The following is a 19,769-nucleotide window of genomic DNA, read 5'->3' on the forward strand; positions in this document are numbered from 1 at the left end:
TACCATTGCTTTCCCTAGATTGTAGCAATTCCCTAGAGCTTCATTAATTTGCTTTGATTTTTACATTCTTTCAAGCTGTATTAATAGCTCTAATTCTACTTTTAAATTTTTTTTTTCCTTATTGCCTCCTTTTAGGTGACCACTTTTGATTATCACTATCTGATAGTGATAATCAAAATTCATAATTTCCTGCTTGAAAGGGATGATTAAATCTATGGTTTATTCCCACAAAATAAGTATACAGCCACGGCCTTTTGACATTTTACTGAGTAGATAGATATTATTAATAGTATCTCTTGGATACCTTAAGTCAGAACTATCCAAAACATACAGCACTATTCCAATGCATTTTAGTTTTAGACATCCTAAAGATATCTAGAAAATCTTAAATTCTACAGAATTTCTATATATTCTAATACACACACATAGATCTAATACACACACATTAGGCATTACAGGTCCAAGGAAGATTGACAAGGCCAACTGAAGATACAGCATGAATGTGTGTGTGTGTGTGTGTGTGTGTGTGTGTGTGTGTGTATGTGTGTGTGTTAATGTCTAGTAAAGATTAAAGAAAACAAAAACATCAATATCCTCAATGATGTTCTAAATCTAGGCTGTCCGGAAGAGCTGAGAGGCAGCGCACAGAAATGTACCTCAGTTTGTAACACGGCTTTGATTAAAGATGACTTCCTTGTTTGCTCAAGAAATTCACCTTTCTAAAAGACATGAAGAAATTATCACAAAGATTAATGCTACTTCTACAAATGGAGGCTAAATTTGGAGACCAAATACAGAAAGGGCATTTCAGCTGCAAGCAGCTGAGACCGCTTTTAAAAGGAACCTTCATCTTTTAAAGGATATAGAAGCAGCAGCAAAGTCTCTATAGACCAAGATTCACCCATTTCCATGCCCAGAGGTGGTTTCTCTTGAGACTTGTTACTGGGCATCAGTAGAAGAATATATTCCCAAATGGGAACAGTTTCTTTTAGGAAGGGCACCATACCCTATTGATGTTAAAACCAAAGCTAAGCAGAAAAATACCATTCAAAATGAGGCCCAGTGATAACTTCTTCACATGCCAGTTCAAAAAACCTGTTTAATAAAGCTGAATATTAAAGAGTATATAGATAATTAAGGAGACTGTAGGAATTCAATATGTTCTTATTGTTCTATTACCTCCTAAATGACACAGAAGATATGAAAATCTACTGGGCAGACCCAGGTTATCACTTAACTATTTCAAAGTCAAGAATTTACTTCCTCTCAAATTCATGGAAGAGCTGAAAACCAACATTTAAAACTCGACTGTTTATTAAATAAATTTCTAAGTCAAAAAAAAATTCTAAGTCTATTATACACCTGTAATCTAATGTTGTGACTATAAAGAATTGGCAAAACAAATGTTTGTTAAATGTAGAAATTGTTTTATCATTTTTAGATTTTGATAATAATTATTCTAGCTTATTTACAACAAAAAGAAGAGTTCCAGCCACAACCATGGCTAATGATAGAAGCATAAATAATACCAAGATAGAGATACAATACCTCTAAACTCCTGAAGAAAGATGCTACTCCTTAGGGGTCAATTGGTAACAGTTAATTTGGGGAAAAATTTTCATTGATAAATAAGTTAAATTGTGATACCCTTGTACATGAAATTGGTCCTATTATCAGGGGAAATTAATCTAGTCAATTAAGTTAATCTAATATTTTAAATTGATCAAGATGATTCCCAGGAGAGGGTAAGTTAAATGATTGGATATTAACAACTAAAACTGTAGCCAATCTCAGAGACTACTGTTAACATTATCTCCATTAAAGTTATGTTGAATCCATTGGTGTACTCATATGAGACACAACAAAGAATGTTAATACGTGGGAGAGAAATAATTTAAACATTCCATACTTTGTAGAAGCTATTAAGTCTTTGGGAAAGTTGCTATTTACTATGCTTTTTTATATGCAAAAATACATCATGCCGTTCTTGACAACCCAGTATTTTTCAAAAGTGAGTTGGTTATAAGAAGTACAAAATTATTTTATGATCATTTGATGAAAAATCTACTGGTTAAACCAGGATAACACCTAAAATTTTTTTCCAACAAAGTGCATTCAGCAGAGCAGAAGAAATCCTTAACTCTAGAGGTCTATGATTAAACATAAAACATGACCAAAAGTACTCTTTACTTTTTGTGTTTGGTCTCAAAAACCTATTACTACTATACAAGTCATTTTTAAAAAGTTTTAATGTAGATAGAGGTATATTAGTCTGGATCTTTTCAGAAGCATAGGTTAAAACAGAGTTAAACATGAAAAAGATTTATCAGAAGAAACACATATGAAGGAAAGTGAGAAAGGATCCAAAGGATGCCAGGTGAACTCTTAGACCACAGCAGATTAGGCCCTTGTAAAGGAGAAAGGGAAGAAAGAATATTGAGTGGAAAAGTCTTAGAAGGCATTACAGTTCCAAGGAAGATTGACAAGGCCAATTGAAGTCCTTGATCCAAAGTGACCTCCCAAAGAAGTCTCCCGTTTCTCAGAAATGAGCCTGCTTTATCTCTGCCCAGTTCAGTCATTGACTGGGAACTGCCCATAGGAAGTAGATTCTTGGTGGGAACAGTGATAGATCTGAGAGCTCAGCAGCTGGGGTTCTCAGTCAGTTGTACTCCCTGGGGCTGAATATCTGAGAGGCACATTTTTATAGCTTCTATAACAGAGTAATCTAAACCAATTAGTGAGAAAATGGGACATTTTCAATGTGAAATACAATTGAGTTAACTATATTACAGATGACCCTGCATATAGAAATCCTCCTCTGTCTGTTGGTATTAAAACTCTATTTTGATAAACCACATATTTTTATTGCACAAAATTCACATAAAATAAAATTAACACATTTAAAATGTATAATTCAGTGGCATTTAATAGATTCACAATGTTGTGAGCAGTCACTTCTATCTGCTTTTGATATTTTTGTCATCATCTCAAAAGGAAGTACCATTCTCATGAAGAAGTTACTCCCTATCTCCCCCTTCTCTCCCTATTCCTTGCCCAATACTCATCTGCTTTTGTTTCTATGGGTTTGTCTATTCTGGATATTTTATATAAATGGAATTACATACCATGTCAACTTGTGTACCTGACTCCTTTCACCTAGCATGGTGTTTTCTAGGTCTATCCACTTTGCTACATGTGTCAGTACTTCATTATTTGTGTGTATAATATTCCATTGTATAACATTATCTCCCATTACATAACATGGTTATCAAAAAAGGCATGATGCATTTTTGCATAGAAAAACACAAACAATATGGCATGACTTTTCTGACACCCAATATATACTATCCTTGGTTTATCTGATCATTACTTGAACATTGTGTTGTTTGTATCTTGCATCTAGTGTAAATAGTGCTGCTCTAAATTTCACTTACAAGCATTTGTTTCAATACTTATTGGATGGAATGTTCTGTATATGTCTATTAGGTTTATCTGGTATCAGTAGTTTAAGTTCATGTTTCCTTATTTATTTTTCTGTCTGGAAGACCTGCCCATAGTTGAAATTTGGGTATTAAAAATATACTATCATATTTTTACTACTTTTTAAAATTTATTATCATAATCTTGGTTATATTACATTGAATCACATGTATCTTTACAGTGTATTACATTTCAGAAGGAATACCTTGCATATGAGTCAAGACAAAGACATTACTAACCACATCATCATCATCAATTAGCTTTTCATCTTTTTTCCCAGATTATTATTATTTATTCTCATTATTTTTTAAACATTCAATCACTAAATATCATTTTCCTTATAAAAAGAATTTACCCAACATGAAATACTTCTCAAACCAGTACAGTTGAGAATACTATACATCTTATCATCAACAGGTAATAAACAATTTCTGTGTTCCACTAAATGTCATGCCTCTCTATTTGTTCTCTGGCTATCCTTCTCTATACTCTTCCCTTCTCCCACCCCATTCTCCACCGTCTTCAGTATCCCTAACTATATGTGCCACACTTTTACAATCCATTCATCTGTTTTTGGACATTAGGGTTGGTTCTATGTCAGTGATGTCAATAATGCTGCAATAAACATTGATGTCCAAGCGCTTTTCTGACTGAGCATTCTACTGTCCTTTAGATAGATACACAGGAATGGGATTGCTGGATCAAATGGTAGTTCAATTTGTAGATCTTTGAGGAACCTCTATATTGTTCTCCACAGTTGCTGAACCAGTTTACATTCCCACCAATAATGTAGGAGAGTTTCCCTTTCACCACGTCCCCACCAACAATTATCACTTTTTATATTTTTAATCTTCGCCATTCTGACAGGGGTTAGGTGGTATCTCATTGTGGTTTTAATCTTCATCTCCCTTATGATGAGGGATGTTGAGCATTTCCTCATATGCTTTTTAGCTGTTCATATGTCTTCCTTAGAGAGATTTTTGTTCAGCTCCTTTTAATTTGGTTAATCATTTTCTGTTTTTCAAGTAAGCCACTTGAGTTTCCTGTGTATTCTGGTTATCAGTCCCTTGTCTGAGGCATGTTTTACAAAACTATTGAAATTTTCACTTTGTAAACTAAATAATGTGATTAAATGTATATTAAAAATTAAAAATAACCAAAAAAAAGCAAAAAACAAAAATATTTTCCCATTCTGAGGGTTGTCAGTTCACATTTGTTATTGTGTCCTTTGCTATGCAGAAACTTCTCAGTATGATATAGTCCCACTTGCCTATTTTAGGGATTATTGCCTGTGCTTTAGGAATCTTATTTAAGAAACCTTTGCCTACTCCAGTCTCCAGAGTTTCCCCAGTATATTCCACCAGTACTTTTATACTTTGAGGTCTTAGGTTCAGATCTTTGATCCATTTTGAGTTGATTTTTGTTAATGGTGAAAGATGGGTGTACGGTTTTATCTTTCTGCAGGTGAATACCCAGTTTTTCCATCGCCATTTAGTAAAGAGGTTTTCCTTTTCCCAAAGGATCAACTGGTATCCTTTGTTGAAAATCAGTGTGCTGTAAACTTTGGGGTTTATTTCTGGGGTATCATTCTATTCCATTGGTCCACCTGTCTGTTTTTATGCCAATACCATGCTGTTTTGCTCATCACAGCTTTGGAGTATATCTTGGGATCGGGAGTGATATGCCACCCACTCCACTTTTTTTGCACAGGATTGCTTTGGCAATATGAGGTCTTTTATGATTCCAGACAAATTCTGTGATTGTCTTTATAGATCTGTGAAGAATATCTCTGGTATTTTGATTGGAATTGCATTAAATATGTAGATACATTTGAGTGGAATTGCCATTTCGATTGTATTATTTCTTCCAATCCAGGAACATGGAATGGTCTTCTAATTTTTTTATGTCCTTTTCAATATTTTTTAAAAGATTTTAATAGTTTTCTTTGTAAAGTCTTTGACTTCCTTAGTTATCTTTATCCATAGGTATCTTATATATTTTGTGGCTATGGTAAAAGGGATTCCTTTCTTCAACTCTACTTCATTCAACTTGTTGTTCATATATAGAAATGTTATAAATTTTTGGATGTTAATTTTGTATCCTGCCACTTTACAGAATTCATTTATTACTTCGAAAAGTTTTTTCATGGAAACCTTTGGGTCTTCTAAGTATACCATCATGTCATCTGAGAATAAAGAATTTTCAACCCTTCTTTGCCTATTTGAGTGCCTTTTATGTTGTTCTCTTTTCTGATTGCATTAGTTAAGACTTCCAGCATTATATTAAAAAGCAGTGGAGAAAGAGGGAAGCCTTGTCTAGTAACCAGCTTTTAGTGGAAAAGCTTTTAGCTTTTCCCCAGTGAGTATAATGTTAGTATAGGTTTTCATATTTGGCTTATATTGTGTTGAGAAATGACCCTTCTATACCAATCTTACTTAGGGTTTTAATAATGAAATAATGTTGTAGTTTATCAAATGCTTTCTCTGCATCAATTGAAATGATCATATGGTTTTTATCTTTCTTTCTGTTAATATGGGGTATTATATTTATGGTCTTGCCTATGTTGAACGATTCTTGCATTCCTAGAATAAAGCCTACCTGGTCATGATGAGTAATATTTGATATATGTTGTTGAATACAATTTGCAAGTATCTTGTTGAGAATTTTTTCATCTGTATTCATCAGTGATATTGGTCTGTAGTTTTCCCTTTTTGTCATGTCCTTATCTGTCTTGGGAATAAGGATGATGGAGGCTTCATAAAATGAATTTGGAAGGTTTCCTTCTTTTTGAATCTTTAGAAATAATTTGGGTAGGATATGGGCTAACTCTTCCTTAAAAGTTTTGTAGAATTCAAAAATGAAGCCATCTGGACCTGGGCTTTATTTGCTTCTATTTATTTTCTGTATGATTTGTTTTCTATTTCATTTATTTCTGCTCAAACCTTTATTATTTATTTTTGCCTAGCATTTTTTTTGTTGTTGTTTTTCCCATTCCCTGAGTCATCATGTTGGTTATCTATTTGCTGCCTTTCCATCTTTTTCTTTTCTTTTCTTTTTTTTGAAGAGGTTTTTGCTACAGGGTATGTGTGCTCACCAGACAGACAGAGAGAGACAGAGCAAAGAGACAGAAAGCGAGAAATCACCCCCCAGGGGGGATGACCACACTGCAATCCCTTCTCCTCCATTCTCCTCTCAGGATCTTGGGCACACATGCACACGTGCCTGGAGTGAGTTTAAGCCACCAGGTCCGGGACGCGAACCGCGGTCAACTACATGGGAGTCCAGTGACATAGCCATTACGCCAACTGCTGGTCCCGTCATCTTTTTCTTATGTGAACTAAATGCTATGAGTTTCCCTCTATGACTGCTTTTGCCATGTCACATAGATTATGGAAACTCATATACTCATTATCATTTGTTTCCATAAATTTTTTGATTTTAGACTTAGTTTCTTCAGTAGTTAAGTCATTTAGAAGTAGGTTGTTCAGTTTCCATTTGTTTGTGTATTTTGAGGGTGTTTCTGGAAATTAATATTGAGTTTAATTCCTTCATGGTCAGAGAAGACGCTGGATATAGATTCTATGCCTTTGAATCTTTAAAGGTTTGATTTGTGTCCTATCATATTGTCAATCTTTGAAAAGGTTCCATGCTGTGGTGAGAAAAATGTATATTTTGTCATCTTAGGGTGGAAAGTTCTATAGATATCTATCATACCTATTCAATTTATAGTATTTAGGTCCTGTATCTCTATTTTTTGTCTAGAAGATCTGTCTAAAGGAGATAATAAGGTGCTGAGATCTCCAACAATTACAGTGTTGCTCCCTATCTCTTCTTTTAGTACCAGCAGTCTTTCCTTCACAAATTTATGTGCTCCTGTGTTGGATGTGTAGATATTAATAAGCATTATGACTTTTTGCTGAATTAACCCATTTACTATTATATAATGCCCTTCTTTGTCTCTTCTTATAGCTTACAGTCTTAGTCTTGAAACCTATTTGATCTGAAATCAATATTGCAACTCCAGCCCTTTTTTGGTTTCCATTTGCATGGAATATCTTTTTCCTGTCCTCCACTTTTAGCCTATGTAAGTCTTTATCCATAAGGTGTGTTTTTTTGTAGGCAACTGATAGAGAGTTTCTGTTTTTTATTTTTTTTTATCCATTTGGCCAGTCTGTGTCTTTTAATTGGAAAATTTAATCCATTAACATTCAATGTTATTATTGATATTTCCAGACCTGTTCCTATCATTAAGTGAGATATTTTCTTGGTTGTATTTTATTCTCTTAAAACCGTCTGACTTTTTAATTTTCCTGGTATAGCACTCCCTTCAGAACCTCTTGAAGAACTGGTCTGGAGTTTTTAGATAAACAAAACTCAGGTTTTATCTAAAAATATTTTTATATTTTTTTCCCATATGAAAGATAATCTTGCCGGGTATAGTATTCTTGGTTTAAATTGTTTTTCACTCACCACTCTGACTATATTTCCCCATGTTTTCCTTGCGTGCATTGTTTCTGATAAGAGGTCTGATGTTAGTCTGATGGGATGACCTTTGTAAGTAACTTGACATTTCCCTCTTGCCCATTTTAGTGTCCTGTCTTTGTCTGTTGTTTTTGCTAGTCTGGCTATAATGTGCCTTGGAGAAGATCTTTTTGGGTTGATTCTGTTTGGGGTCCTAATGTATTTCTTGTGTCTAGATATTTTAATGCTTTTCTAGACTTGGAAAGTTTTCTTCCAGAATTTCATGGAATAAATTATCAATGCCCTTACTATTTTCTTCCTCTTTGGGGATACCAATTATCCGTATGTTTGAGCACTTGATGGTATCCAGTATTCCTGGTATATTATCCTCATTTTTCTTGATGGTTTTCTCAGTCTTTTGATACTTTCTTATAGGTCAGAGTTTTTGCCTTTTACATTCGAGATTCAATCTTCTGTGTGATCTAATCTACTTTTAATGCTTTCGAGGGAGGTTTTAATTTCCTGTACCGCATTCTTTGTCCCTAACAGTTCCATCTGATTCTTTTTTAAGGTCTCTATTTCTTCTTTCAAATCATGAAAGGACTTCTTCATCTCCTGGAGGTCATTGTCTCTTTTCTCTTGTATGTCAATAAGTTTAGTCACTACTAATATACTGAGTTGCTTATCTGACATGTCATGACATTCGTTGTTTTGTCCGTGGTTGTTGTGGGATTGACGTTTTCCCTTGGGGGAGAGAAATCTTTTTTGATTACTCATACTTCTTGTGCCTCTGTGATTGTTCCTAGTCATCAGTGGTCTATACGTTCCTTCCCAACTTACTCAAGGTACCTTTGAGTGTTCAAAGGTGTGTGAGAGTAGAAAATCGGTGATATCTCTTCTGGTCTGCCTCCTTGTTGCTCAGCAGTACCCTGCACTGTTGTCACTGTTCCTGGGCAACCCAATGTCTTCCCTGCTTCTAAGGAGTGATGAGTCTCCAACTGAGCTAATGAGCTTCACCTCAGAAGCAAAGAAAAGATCCTGTGGCACACAATGTGTGCCATGCACTATTCAAAATACCAAAGTTCTGAGAGGCCAAAAGCAAGTGGAAGGGGGTTATGAGTCACAGGTCTCTGGCCGTTAGGCCCTGCAGCCATAGGCAGCCTGGTGTTTTGCAATGCCATGAGCTTGAATCAGTCTCTGGATGGGGTGGGTAGGGGCACAAATTCATCTTTCAGTCCCAAATCACAACCTGAGGTCCAAGGGCGACTTGGGGTCAGGGTTGAGATAAGCCATGGGTTCTGGCCGTTAGGGCCTACAGTCACAGGCAGCCTCTACTATCATATTTTTTAAAGATATATTTATTTATTTTTAATTTGACCAGAGAAAGAGAGAGAGACAGAGGGAAAGCGATAAAGCAAGCCGCCTGGTCTGGAACTTGAACTGCAGTCACCATGTGAGACCCCAGTGCCTTAACCAATATGCTACCTACTGGCCCTCAAAATCTACTACTTGATTACAGCCTATCTCTTCCTTCAGATTAGTTCATATCTAGTTTATAAAATTAAGTACTCTGATGTTGAGTGTGTATATATGTGTAATTGTCCTATCTTCTTGATGAATTTAACCTTTTTCATAATATAAGAGTACAGCCAAAAGTTCATGGGAAAATGGAATTAGAGTTCAAGTTTATTTTAGTGCAGAAAAATAAATTTAATTCATACATAGTCTCTTCATAATACACAACTTCCATGAACTTTTTGAAGGCTCATCATTTAATGACCTTGTTTGTTTAGTTTTACTATTTGGACTTAACATTTATGTTATCTGCAGTAAGCATAGCAACCTCTGCTCCCTTTTGATTTCCATTTGCATGAAATATCTTTTACTATGCCTTTATGTTCAGCCTATTTGTGTCCTTAAAGGTAAAGTGGATCTGTTGCAGGCAGCATAGAGTTGGATCTTTTTTTTTTCTATTCACTCAGCCACTCTGTCTTTGGATTTGAGAAATGACTCCATTTATATTCAAGGTAATTATTGGTAGGTAAAGACTTACTATTGCATTTTGTTAATCGTATTCTCGTGTGCTGTAGCTCTTTTGTTCCTGTTTTCCTCTCTTGTCTTCCTTTGCAATTAGATGATTTTCTCCTGATGATTTTCTTTTTATCCTTTATCTTTTGCATATGTATTATAGGTTTACATTCTGAGTACCAGGAGGTTGGAAATCCTTTTGAAGGAGATGTATAACACACCTACCTACTAAAAATATTTTAAAGTTTTTACTACAAGGAGTACTGTAACAATTTTATTCACTGCCCTAATAGCATCTTCTGTTGAGCTCCTAAGGTGAAATTTGCTTCCTCTTTTCTCTCTCTGACCAGTTTCTCTTAATTTGTGAAATGAGAGGTTAAACTTCGATCTATATATTTATATAGTTAGATGTTTTCAGTTATAAAGGAAAGGAGTATATTAGGACCTAAAACTACGTGGTCATCCAGATTAAGAAAAATAGGGTATGCCTTAAATATTCTTTTATTATTTTTTTGAGAAAATATGTATTTCTGAGAAATTTGGAAAATGCTTATTACATTCATGTTCTTGTATTATCTGGCTGGTTTAGTGATATATGCAACTGTTGAGTTAAATAAGAAATAACCAGAAAAAAAAAACTTGCTAAAACTCAATTAGTAATTGTGAATTTAAATTATTGGGAATTTGCTTAGGGGCAGGAGTTGATAGTCCTAATAATTTCTGGAAAGCACTGCAAAAGCTTTTGAAGAATCTTTTAAATGCCCCCATCTCTCTGTTCCATTACTTACAAAATGAGGACCTTAAAATGGAAAATACACATTTTATAGATTTGTTTGTTACCTTACAGTTTACAAAGTGCTTTCGCATTTTTTCCCTTTTTTGTGAGATATTAAGGCTATGAACAACTCCAGAATTTTACTGCTTTATGTTTTACTAATTCTTTTGATGGTTTGAGATTTTAAATGACAGATTAAATGACAGTTTGTATAGCAGTAATCTTACTATCCAACTCCATGCTTTCCTAGAAGTTAGATTATGACTGTGGGCTTTCCTAATAAACAGCCTGCTGACAAATAATGTAGAAATATCTATAAGATGTATTTTAAAAGAACTACCTATTCCAAAACCTTGTGAACAACCAAAGCTTAAATAGCCAAGGATTATAGAACTGTAGCAACAAGTCCCATGTATGTTTCTCATGTTCTTGAAAGAATTCCATGAGACTGGGAAAATGACCTAGTAATGCAGAACTCTATTTTCAGATTGTCATTATCATGGAGAATCCAGTGTAGGGTGCATTACTAAGTCTCAATTACTAAAGAAAATAACAAAATAATGGCCATGGTTAAGACAATCTAAATGCTTCTACTAACTCAATTCTCTCATTTTCCAACATTATTTGGAGGACATTATCACTTAAATGAGCCCTCAAAGGAACCGAAACTGTATAATTAGTTTTTTTTTTTTTAAACAAAGAGAATAACTTGGGGAAAATTTTCTTTTCAAGTGGGAAAAGTGGATAAAAGGTTATTTAGGAGTGATTTTAATCATTTTTGTACAGATTTGCATCTAGAGAAACAGACTCTCAAAGAAGAAATAGTGGTGCTTATTCCTGATACAACACCCTCTTCTAGACATCAGACATGCTTCTATTCAGATTTGCGTGCCTTCTCATGACAGCACCTGCAGGAGTAAGTGAATGTGAATGGGATGGCGTTTGTTGAATATCTACAATATCACGGTGCTTTCAGTCTGTAGAATTCAGGCAGAGTCTAGATTTAAGTAGGGTCCTATTGTTTTCTCTGTGGGGCATGGCTGATCCCAAATGGATTTAAGTGTAGCAGTTATACTTGTATTTCTACACACACATTTATATCAAGAAAGAATCTATGACTTCTTTTATGGGATCCAAATTTTGTAATACTACTTGTATGGGCAGGAGTTGCTTTCACCAGGTCATTTTGAAGGAAATGCTCTTGAATGGGAATCTGTAAGGAGAGGAGGGTCTCAGTCAGGAATTGAATTTTACATCAAGGACCAAGGGCTGAGTGAGAGGAATGGTTCAGAATCTGTGAAGCAGCAGATAGTACAATTTACTCCAACCTAACAAATCTGACAGCTATCTTATGATCCAGGAAAGTCTTTCTCTGGACTTGGGACTTGCTTTATATGCAAACTTGACTCTCAAATTTAATTATATATACATAGCAGAAAAAAAGAAACTGAAAGGACCGGTATCACTTACACAGTAAATATTCACCTGTAAATGACAGTAAGTGAAAGAAAAAGGAAAGAAAGATATTCCAGTGTATCCCATACCATCAAGCCTATCCCATATCTATATTTTACAACTTATTTGGATGATAGCAGAGTCTAATTTATTAATTTGGTGTTCATAAATCTTTCTCCCCTCATCTTCTTTTGTAAGTAATAATAAATAAAAGTGAGAAGTCAGTTAGCTGGAAGGAATAATAGACACATAGGTTTTGCAAGACATTCCCAGAATAATGCAAATTACATTGAAGATTGATATCACTATGCCACTGGTTTTATATTTAATTTAATGTTCTTTAATGTTAGCAAAGGGCATATAGAATCTTCTACTCAGATATATTTTTTCAATAGAATTTAACAAAATATTGATCATTTAATTCATTTTAGGTAAAAAAAGTATTGTTACTTATTCTGTACTTCTCTGCTAAACTATTCAGTTCTGCTTGTGATGACTGTTGATGATTTGCAGTGTGAGAATGTCCATAATGTAAGAGCATAGAGATCTAACTGGAATTTTGCTAGAACTGAAAAATATTAATAGCTAAATCATTTTATTATAATTTTTTTAACTTTTTAACCATTGTCGTGCTCAGGATATAAGTCATAATTGCTTATATTTAGAACAATGATGCACAAACATTAATTATAAACCTATCTGTAAGGGGAAAAAAAGTGTGTGCATTTCACAATCTCTCCAAAGTACAATTATTTAAACATTTTATATATATATATATGTATATATATCTGTATAAATATATATATTTATACTTCTATATTTGTATAAATATATATTTATACCTCTATTATATATGTATAAATATATATTTATACCTCTATTATATATTCAGAGGTATATATAAGCAAATATACACACATATATACTTTTTTACATTATAATACATACACAAATATATAAACTAAAATAAGACAAAAAATATATACACAAAGTTCCAATGTTTTCTTCCCATACAATGGATTACCTTGCATATATCTTATTTTTGCACATTATTACTGCTCCAAAGGATGATTAGTTTACAGATAAAAATCAGCTCATATATAAGCAAATATACACACATATATACTTTTTTACATTATAATACATACACAAATATATAAACTAAAATAAGACAAAAAATATATACACAAAGTTCCAATGTTTTCTTCCCATACAATGGATTACCTTGCATATATCTTATTTTTGCACATTATTACTGCTCCAAAGGATGATTAGTTTACAGATAAAAATCAGCTCATAGCAAGATTGGTTAACTAAGAGAGTTGGTGCCAATTGGTGGCGTGGTGGTTAAGGAACTGGACTGCCACCTGGTCAACTGTGCTTTGAATCCCAGACTCAACAGCTTAAGACTCATGCTAGGTATGTGTGCATGTGTGCCCAAAATCCCGAGAGGAAAATAGAGGAGAAGAGATTACGGTATGACCTTCACCCCAGAGGGTGATTTCTTGCTTTCTGTCTCTCTGTCTCCCTGGTAAGCACACATACCCTAAAGCAAAAATCTCTTGGGGGAGAGGGAGAAAAGAAAGAAAAAGAAAAAAAGAAGGTTAAGACCAGCAATTTTAGCCTTAGCATTTCTAAAGTAGCAACAACTCTGGGACGAGGCCTGAAATCTTGCAATCCAACCAACTTCCAGTGATACTGCAGGTGTTACTCAAAAGGACACTCACTTGGACCAAAGAGAAAGCTTATTAATGTATATTTAAATGATAACCCAGACGTAACAGCATAGGCTTTTCTACTCTGTTTTTTTAAATGCAAGAATGTAACAAGATTAATGAATGAAAATATTAAGCAACCAATTTCTTCATATCACTTAGAAATGTGTATATATATATATATATATTTGCCTAATTGGAGTAATCCTTATCAAGAAAGTGAGTTCTAGATCCAGCCACACTGGTGCAAGCAGGAAGACACAGCTTTGCAGTGGTGGCTGGGGCTACATGGAAGACCCAGGTTTGATTCCTGGCCCAATGAGAACAGGCTGGGTGTGGTTGTTCACACCTGTGGCCCCTGCTAAACAGGAGGCTGGGGCAGGAGGATTGATGTGTCAAGACCCTGTCAAGAATGCCACTCTCTCTCTCTTTGCCCAATGCACTTTCCCTCTTTATCAAAAAAATATTAAAAATAGGGTGAATTCTAAACCAAATGTACAAATAAAAAAACTGGGAAATAATTTTTGATAGATTAATTCAGACAAAGAAATGAGAGATAGCAAGCAGGTCACTGAGTTGTCCTTTTTCATTGAGGAAATGAACAAACTCTACAGCAACATTTACCCTGAGGGCACCTTCTTGTAGTAAACTTTTCCAATTATTTAGATAGTTTTTTAGAGGTAAAATAAACACTTAACATATACATTTTTAATTTAAAAAGTCACATGGCTAATAAATTGCTGGGCCAGGCTTTAAATTCAAGTAATATAGCCATAGACTCTGTGTACTTATCCACTAATCCAAACTATTTTCCAGGCTTTAGTATAAAGGAATTTTAGGTCTGGCCTATTAAAACACTTCCAGGAGACCACACTGGCCTGCTCCTTAAAGCCTCATGCTTCTGTCACCTCTGCCATTCTTTTTTTATTATTATTATTAATATATTAAATAGCTATACATCATTTAGATTGTGATGAGACTTTACCCAGCATGATATACACATATCTCCCAACTTCACGTGATGCTCTCACTCCATCACTAGTGCCGGCATTGCATTTTGCATAAACCAAGAACTAGAGTAAAGAAAAGGAATGTTCCTTTAACTATATGATATGTTTAGGGGGCACTGACCAAGTAGACTCAATATGACCAGATATCCCTTGACTCTCTTTATGATCCAGAGGTTCTATGGTCAGAAAACTGTCAGGCAGTCACACTCACTGCAAGAGTCCTCCCAACTAAGTAGTGGTTGAAGGCCTGGTGAGTCCAACACAAATAACCTGAGCCTTGAGTTTTGCCATTATCCTAAACCCCTATTATTCATGATTAATCATCTAATTAGAACAAATATAGTCTGAGAAACTAATCAGTCTTCTCCTGAAGCTGCAGAAAAGTATCAGGCATATAGCTGACTTTTAAACATGGAAAGTCCAAATGAAAGAAACCTTAAAACTGTTAATGACTCTTTGCTTTGCACCAAAAAAGGTCAGTGTAACAATCTACATAGTCTTTATGCCAATCTCACATTTTCTTGCTAATTCTAGTTTCACAGAAGACTAGAACAAATACACACACACATACACACACACACACACACACACACACACATCTGGGTCAGGTTACCTTTAAAATACTAGGTTTGGAAAATTATCAAAATTATTTTCCATAATCTGATAAGATTTATAGAACTTTCTGAATTTCAATATTAGTTGCTCTGACTTTTTTTTAGAAAGATTTTTTTTGTGTTATAGGGCACACTTGCTTGCTAGAGAGACAGAGAAAAAGCAAGAAATCACCCTCCAGGGGGGGATCGCCATGCTGCAATCCCTTCTCCTCCATTTTCCTCTTGGGATTTTGGGCCTGTACACACACATGCCCAGCATGAGTTTCAAGCCACTGGGTCCAGGACTAGAACCATGGTCAACTAGTAGGAGTCTAGCCACATAACCATTACACCATCTGCTGGTCCTGCTATGATGATTTTATGTATCATTGTCAAAGTGCAGTGGTTATAAGGATGTGTCCCTTGTATTACAAAATAAGAACAGGGCCAGAGAGTGGTGCAGTGGTAACACAACTGCAGCTACATGGAAATGGTTCTGGGTTTACATTCAGGGAATTCTCATCCCTCTCTGACATGGGTCAGTTGATGCTGGGGTGGATCATGGCATGAAGACCTTATTGAGGATGGCCCCCACCTCTTTCTCTCTTTCATAGAAAAAAATAAATAAATTTTATACAAAAAACAACAAGCACAATGAAAATTCAGTTCACATATTAATTGCCCAAGCATCGGCTCAGTTTGGTGCTATTTATGAGAAGATAAAAATTTTTTTTAATGATTTTCATTCTTCCATATTAGAAAAGCTTACCTATCTGTTTATTTGCATGATTGGCAGTTGATACTTCAAGGCCAAGGCATTGCTATAATAAAGGTTGATCGTGATTTTAATTGTCTTACCAAGTAATGCACCAACTCATTAGAAAACAGGGTATAAACAATCAAGAGCTTCCAAGTTACAGAGTCCTGGGTTTGAAATCTGCCTCTGTCATTTTCTGTATGACTTTAGGTAAACCATGTACTCTTCTGGAGTAATTTAAAAGTGGGAGTAAAAATACCAACCCTGAGAGTTTTCTGTGAGGTTGAGATATATATTGTAGACTGTATGTGTGTGGGAGCACATGTGGACATGTTTTCCAGATAAACTTAGAAACTTATTTGTTCGTAAGGTACTTGAGAGCACTCAGCTAATGAAGTGAACAGAGTTTGAGAGCTAAAACTCATAGTTTCTTAGTATATCTTCGTGTTCTCTGTTACACCTAAAACTCAGTTTCTTAGTATAGCTTTGGGTTCTCTGTTATAACTCATGACTTATTTTCATGCCAGCCAGGTTTTATAATTTGAGAAACTCTAAGCAAAATTCTTTCTGTCTCCCATTTCACTGAACTAGATATCAGGAGGGTAATTTTAGGGTCCAAAAGTTACTTAGAGTTTACTTCTAATATTCAAACCCCTATTATTTGCTTTAGTTTTTGCTATAGGGTACATGGAAGAGGGAGGGGAGGGAATGAGAAATCATGCTTCTCCTCCACTCTCCTCTTAGGATTTTGGGCATGCACACATACTTGCCCAGCATGATTCTTAAGCCACCCGGTCCAGGAATCAAACTGTGAAACTGACCATGTAGGATCCTGTGCCTTAACCTCCACACCTCCTGTTGGCCCCCACAAACCCATACTTTTGACCTTATGTTTGAGATCCAAAGCACAAATCTTTTTATTCTATTTATATTTCCAGCAAATTTTAACAATAGTCTCATTTATAAAGTACACCTTCAGTGTTTTAAATTGCATTAATAAATTTAATATAGTTCACTTCCTGTTTAAGTACTTTGGCTAATTTATAAAAATAAGCTCTCCCCTATTATGTTTTATGAAACCAGCAGAATTAAAACTATAAATATGGTGATTCTTAAATTATTTTAAGTTTTGTAATATAATGTACAGTCTTAGTAAATTAGGAGTCTAAAGCAATTATTCAATGACATCTTAAATTAGAATCACGAGGTTAAATTTTACTTGGAAAACACAAATTCTCTTAAACAATACAACTAGCTAAAATGCTACATTTGGAAAAGAAATACCTTTGTAGCACAACAATATTAAGGCAATAGATATGATTCAATTAAAAATTTTGTACAATCCTAAATAGTTCTATGATTAAACATATTAAGAAAACAATAACATCAGTCCATATACCTTTCTCAGAGAGTTAAAATCATTTGAGGATCAGAAATATAGGCCAGAAATATGAATTCTGGGGCTACAAATATCAAGGGTCTTTTTTTTTCGCCCATATAATAGTGACTGTCAGACCGACTTCCATTTTTAGGTACTATGTCTCAGAGTCCTTAAGTGAAAGAAAGAAAGAAAGTGGCAATGTAACCCATTTTCTTACACTTAAGTCACATCCTTAACTAATTCTGTCTTTTTTTAAATCTAAATTTGCTGCATTCCACCTAGGCTGCTAAATCACTTGGTCAAGTTTTTGTCTCTCTAATTTTATGGATTTAATAACATCATAGGAACTAGTCAATGTTTTCTTAAATCCTCTCTATTCATTAGGTAAAGACTTTCAGATTTTGAAATGGTATCCATGGGATTTCTACAGTCCTTTCATGGCTTTTTCTGTCTATAGAAGCCCAAGATCTTTATCTTGGTAAGACTAGAGGAAAGAAAAGATTAAGCTCAGAAGCAAACAAAAAAGTGCATCCAAAATATTGTACCACATTAACCAAAGGAAGAGACATGCACTCAGGTATACAAATTCAAAAACCTCTAGAGGTTGCCATTTATGCCAGAGCCTGAAGCAGTAAGTGTGCAAAGTACGATCTGGGGCAACAATGACACACAAGTAACAGAAAAGACAAGGTCCCTGCTCTCTCGAGGCTTACATTCAAGTGGGAACAAAAAGTCAATGAACAAGTGAGCAAATAGCAAAACTAGATCAGTATTGTTTTTGATAGGTGCCACAAAAGGAATAAAGCAAGAAGGCATAAGAGAGAGTAACAGTGGAAGGTTCTAGAAGGCTGAATTTTGAAAGTAGTGTCCAGTAAAGCCTGTCTAAGGAGGTGACATTTAAGCTGGAGGATGACAAAAGCAGCCCTTGATAAAGGCAGAGGAAGGACTTTCTAGCCAGGATAAAATGTCAAGACCAAAATGTCAGCAGCAGCATGACTGGCATGTTTCAGGGAAGGGAAAATGCTGATGTGGCTCAGAGAAAAGAGTAAGAGAAGCTGATACAAGCTGAGGATGTACAGGGGCAGTGCCACACCATGCAGGACTAAGAGCCCATGGTATTTGAATTGCATTGGAAAATTTTAAAGAAGCATTTAAATCAAGAGAATGACATAATTTGATTTGCATTTTTGTAGAGAGAGATTTTTTCTATAGGGTGTGTGCACTAGCCAGATAGATAGAAAGCAAGAAATCACTCCCCAGGGAGGATGGCCATGTTGCAGTCTCTTTTCCATTCTCCTCCAGGGATTTGGGCATGCATGCACACATGCTCTGCATGAATTTCAAGCCATTGAATCCAGGACTCAAAGGGCAGTCCATCATGAGGGAGTCTAGCAACATAACCATTAGAATACCTGCTGATTCCTTGATTTGCATTTTTAAGACACCTCTTGTGATCTAGAGCCTAAATGCTAAGGAAACAAGAGAGTCTGCATGAGAGATATTGCTAACTTGATCTAGAATTGTGCTAGAGACCATGGAAGAAATAACAGCTGTGAGATGTTCTGTGGAAGCAAAATTTTCAGAACGGTTTGGGTGCTGAGAGATGATAGAAAGTGATGTATCTAGGATGATTCCTGGGGTTGGGTTTGGGTATGTGGGTAGATACTCATGCCACTTTCTAATATGGAGAAAACTGTGGAACAAGTGCAAGGTGGAGGAAGAAGTAATTATTGCTGCACATGAGAGAAAGGATGACTATAGAAACAGTCATAAAATGACAGAGGGTGAAGTCCAAAAGAAAGTGAAGAGGGAGAAGTAACTCTGGCTATAAGGACAAACTTCGTTGTACAATCAAAGGTAAGACAAAGGAAATGAACACATAGAAGTTAGGTTTTACATTTTTTGCAGGAAAAAAATGGAGCCACTTAGGTCAATTCTCATTGCAAGTAAAAATATTGGGTCATTGGAAAAGTCATGACAGATTTTTCTGTTTTTGTATGCAAATACCTGTCATGTCTTTTCAGATGACCTAATACAAAGAAGGAAGAATAGTTTCCCAATTATTTTTACTATTTTATTAAAATTGCTTCATTTGCTAACAAAGTTCTTCACAG

The 19,769-nt window shown here is 35.1% G+C and overlaps 1 long non-coding RNA gene and 1 pseudogene across 1 annotated transcript in view; one reads left to right on the forward strand and one right to left on the reverse strand.

The window, feature by feature from the left end:
- Window positions 1-19,769, reverse strand: part of LOC114006208 (uncharacterized) — a 129,883-nt gene that overhangs the window by 21,097 nt on the left and 89,017 nt on the right. The window lies entirely within an intron of this gene.
- Window positions 686-1,066, forward strand: LOC106733927 (uncharacterized protein C3orf14 pseudogene; annotated as a pseudogene).

Source organism: Tupaia chinensis, unplaced genomic scaffold (genome assembly GCF_000334495.1).
Source record: "Tupaia chinensis unplaced genomic scaffold, TupChi_1.0 Scaffold146177_1, whole genome shotgun sequence".
Lineage (NCBI taxonomy): Eukaryota > Metazoa > Chordata > Mammalia > Scandentia > Tupaiidae > Tupaia > Tupaia belangeri.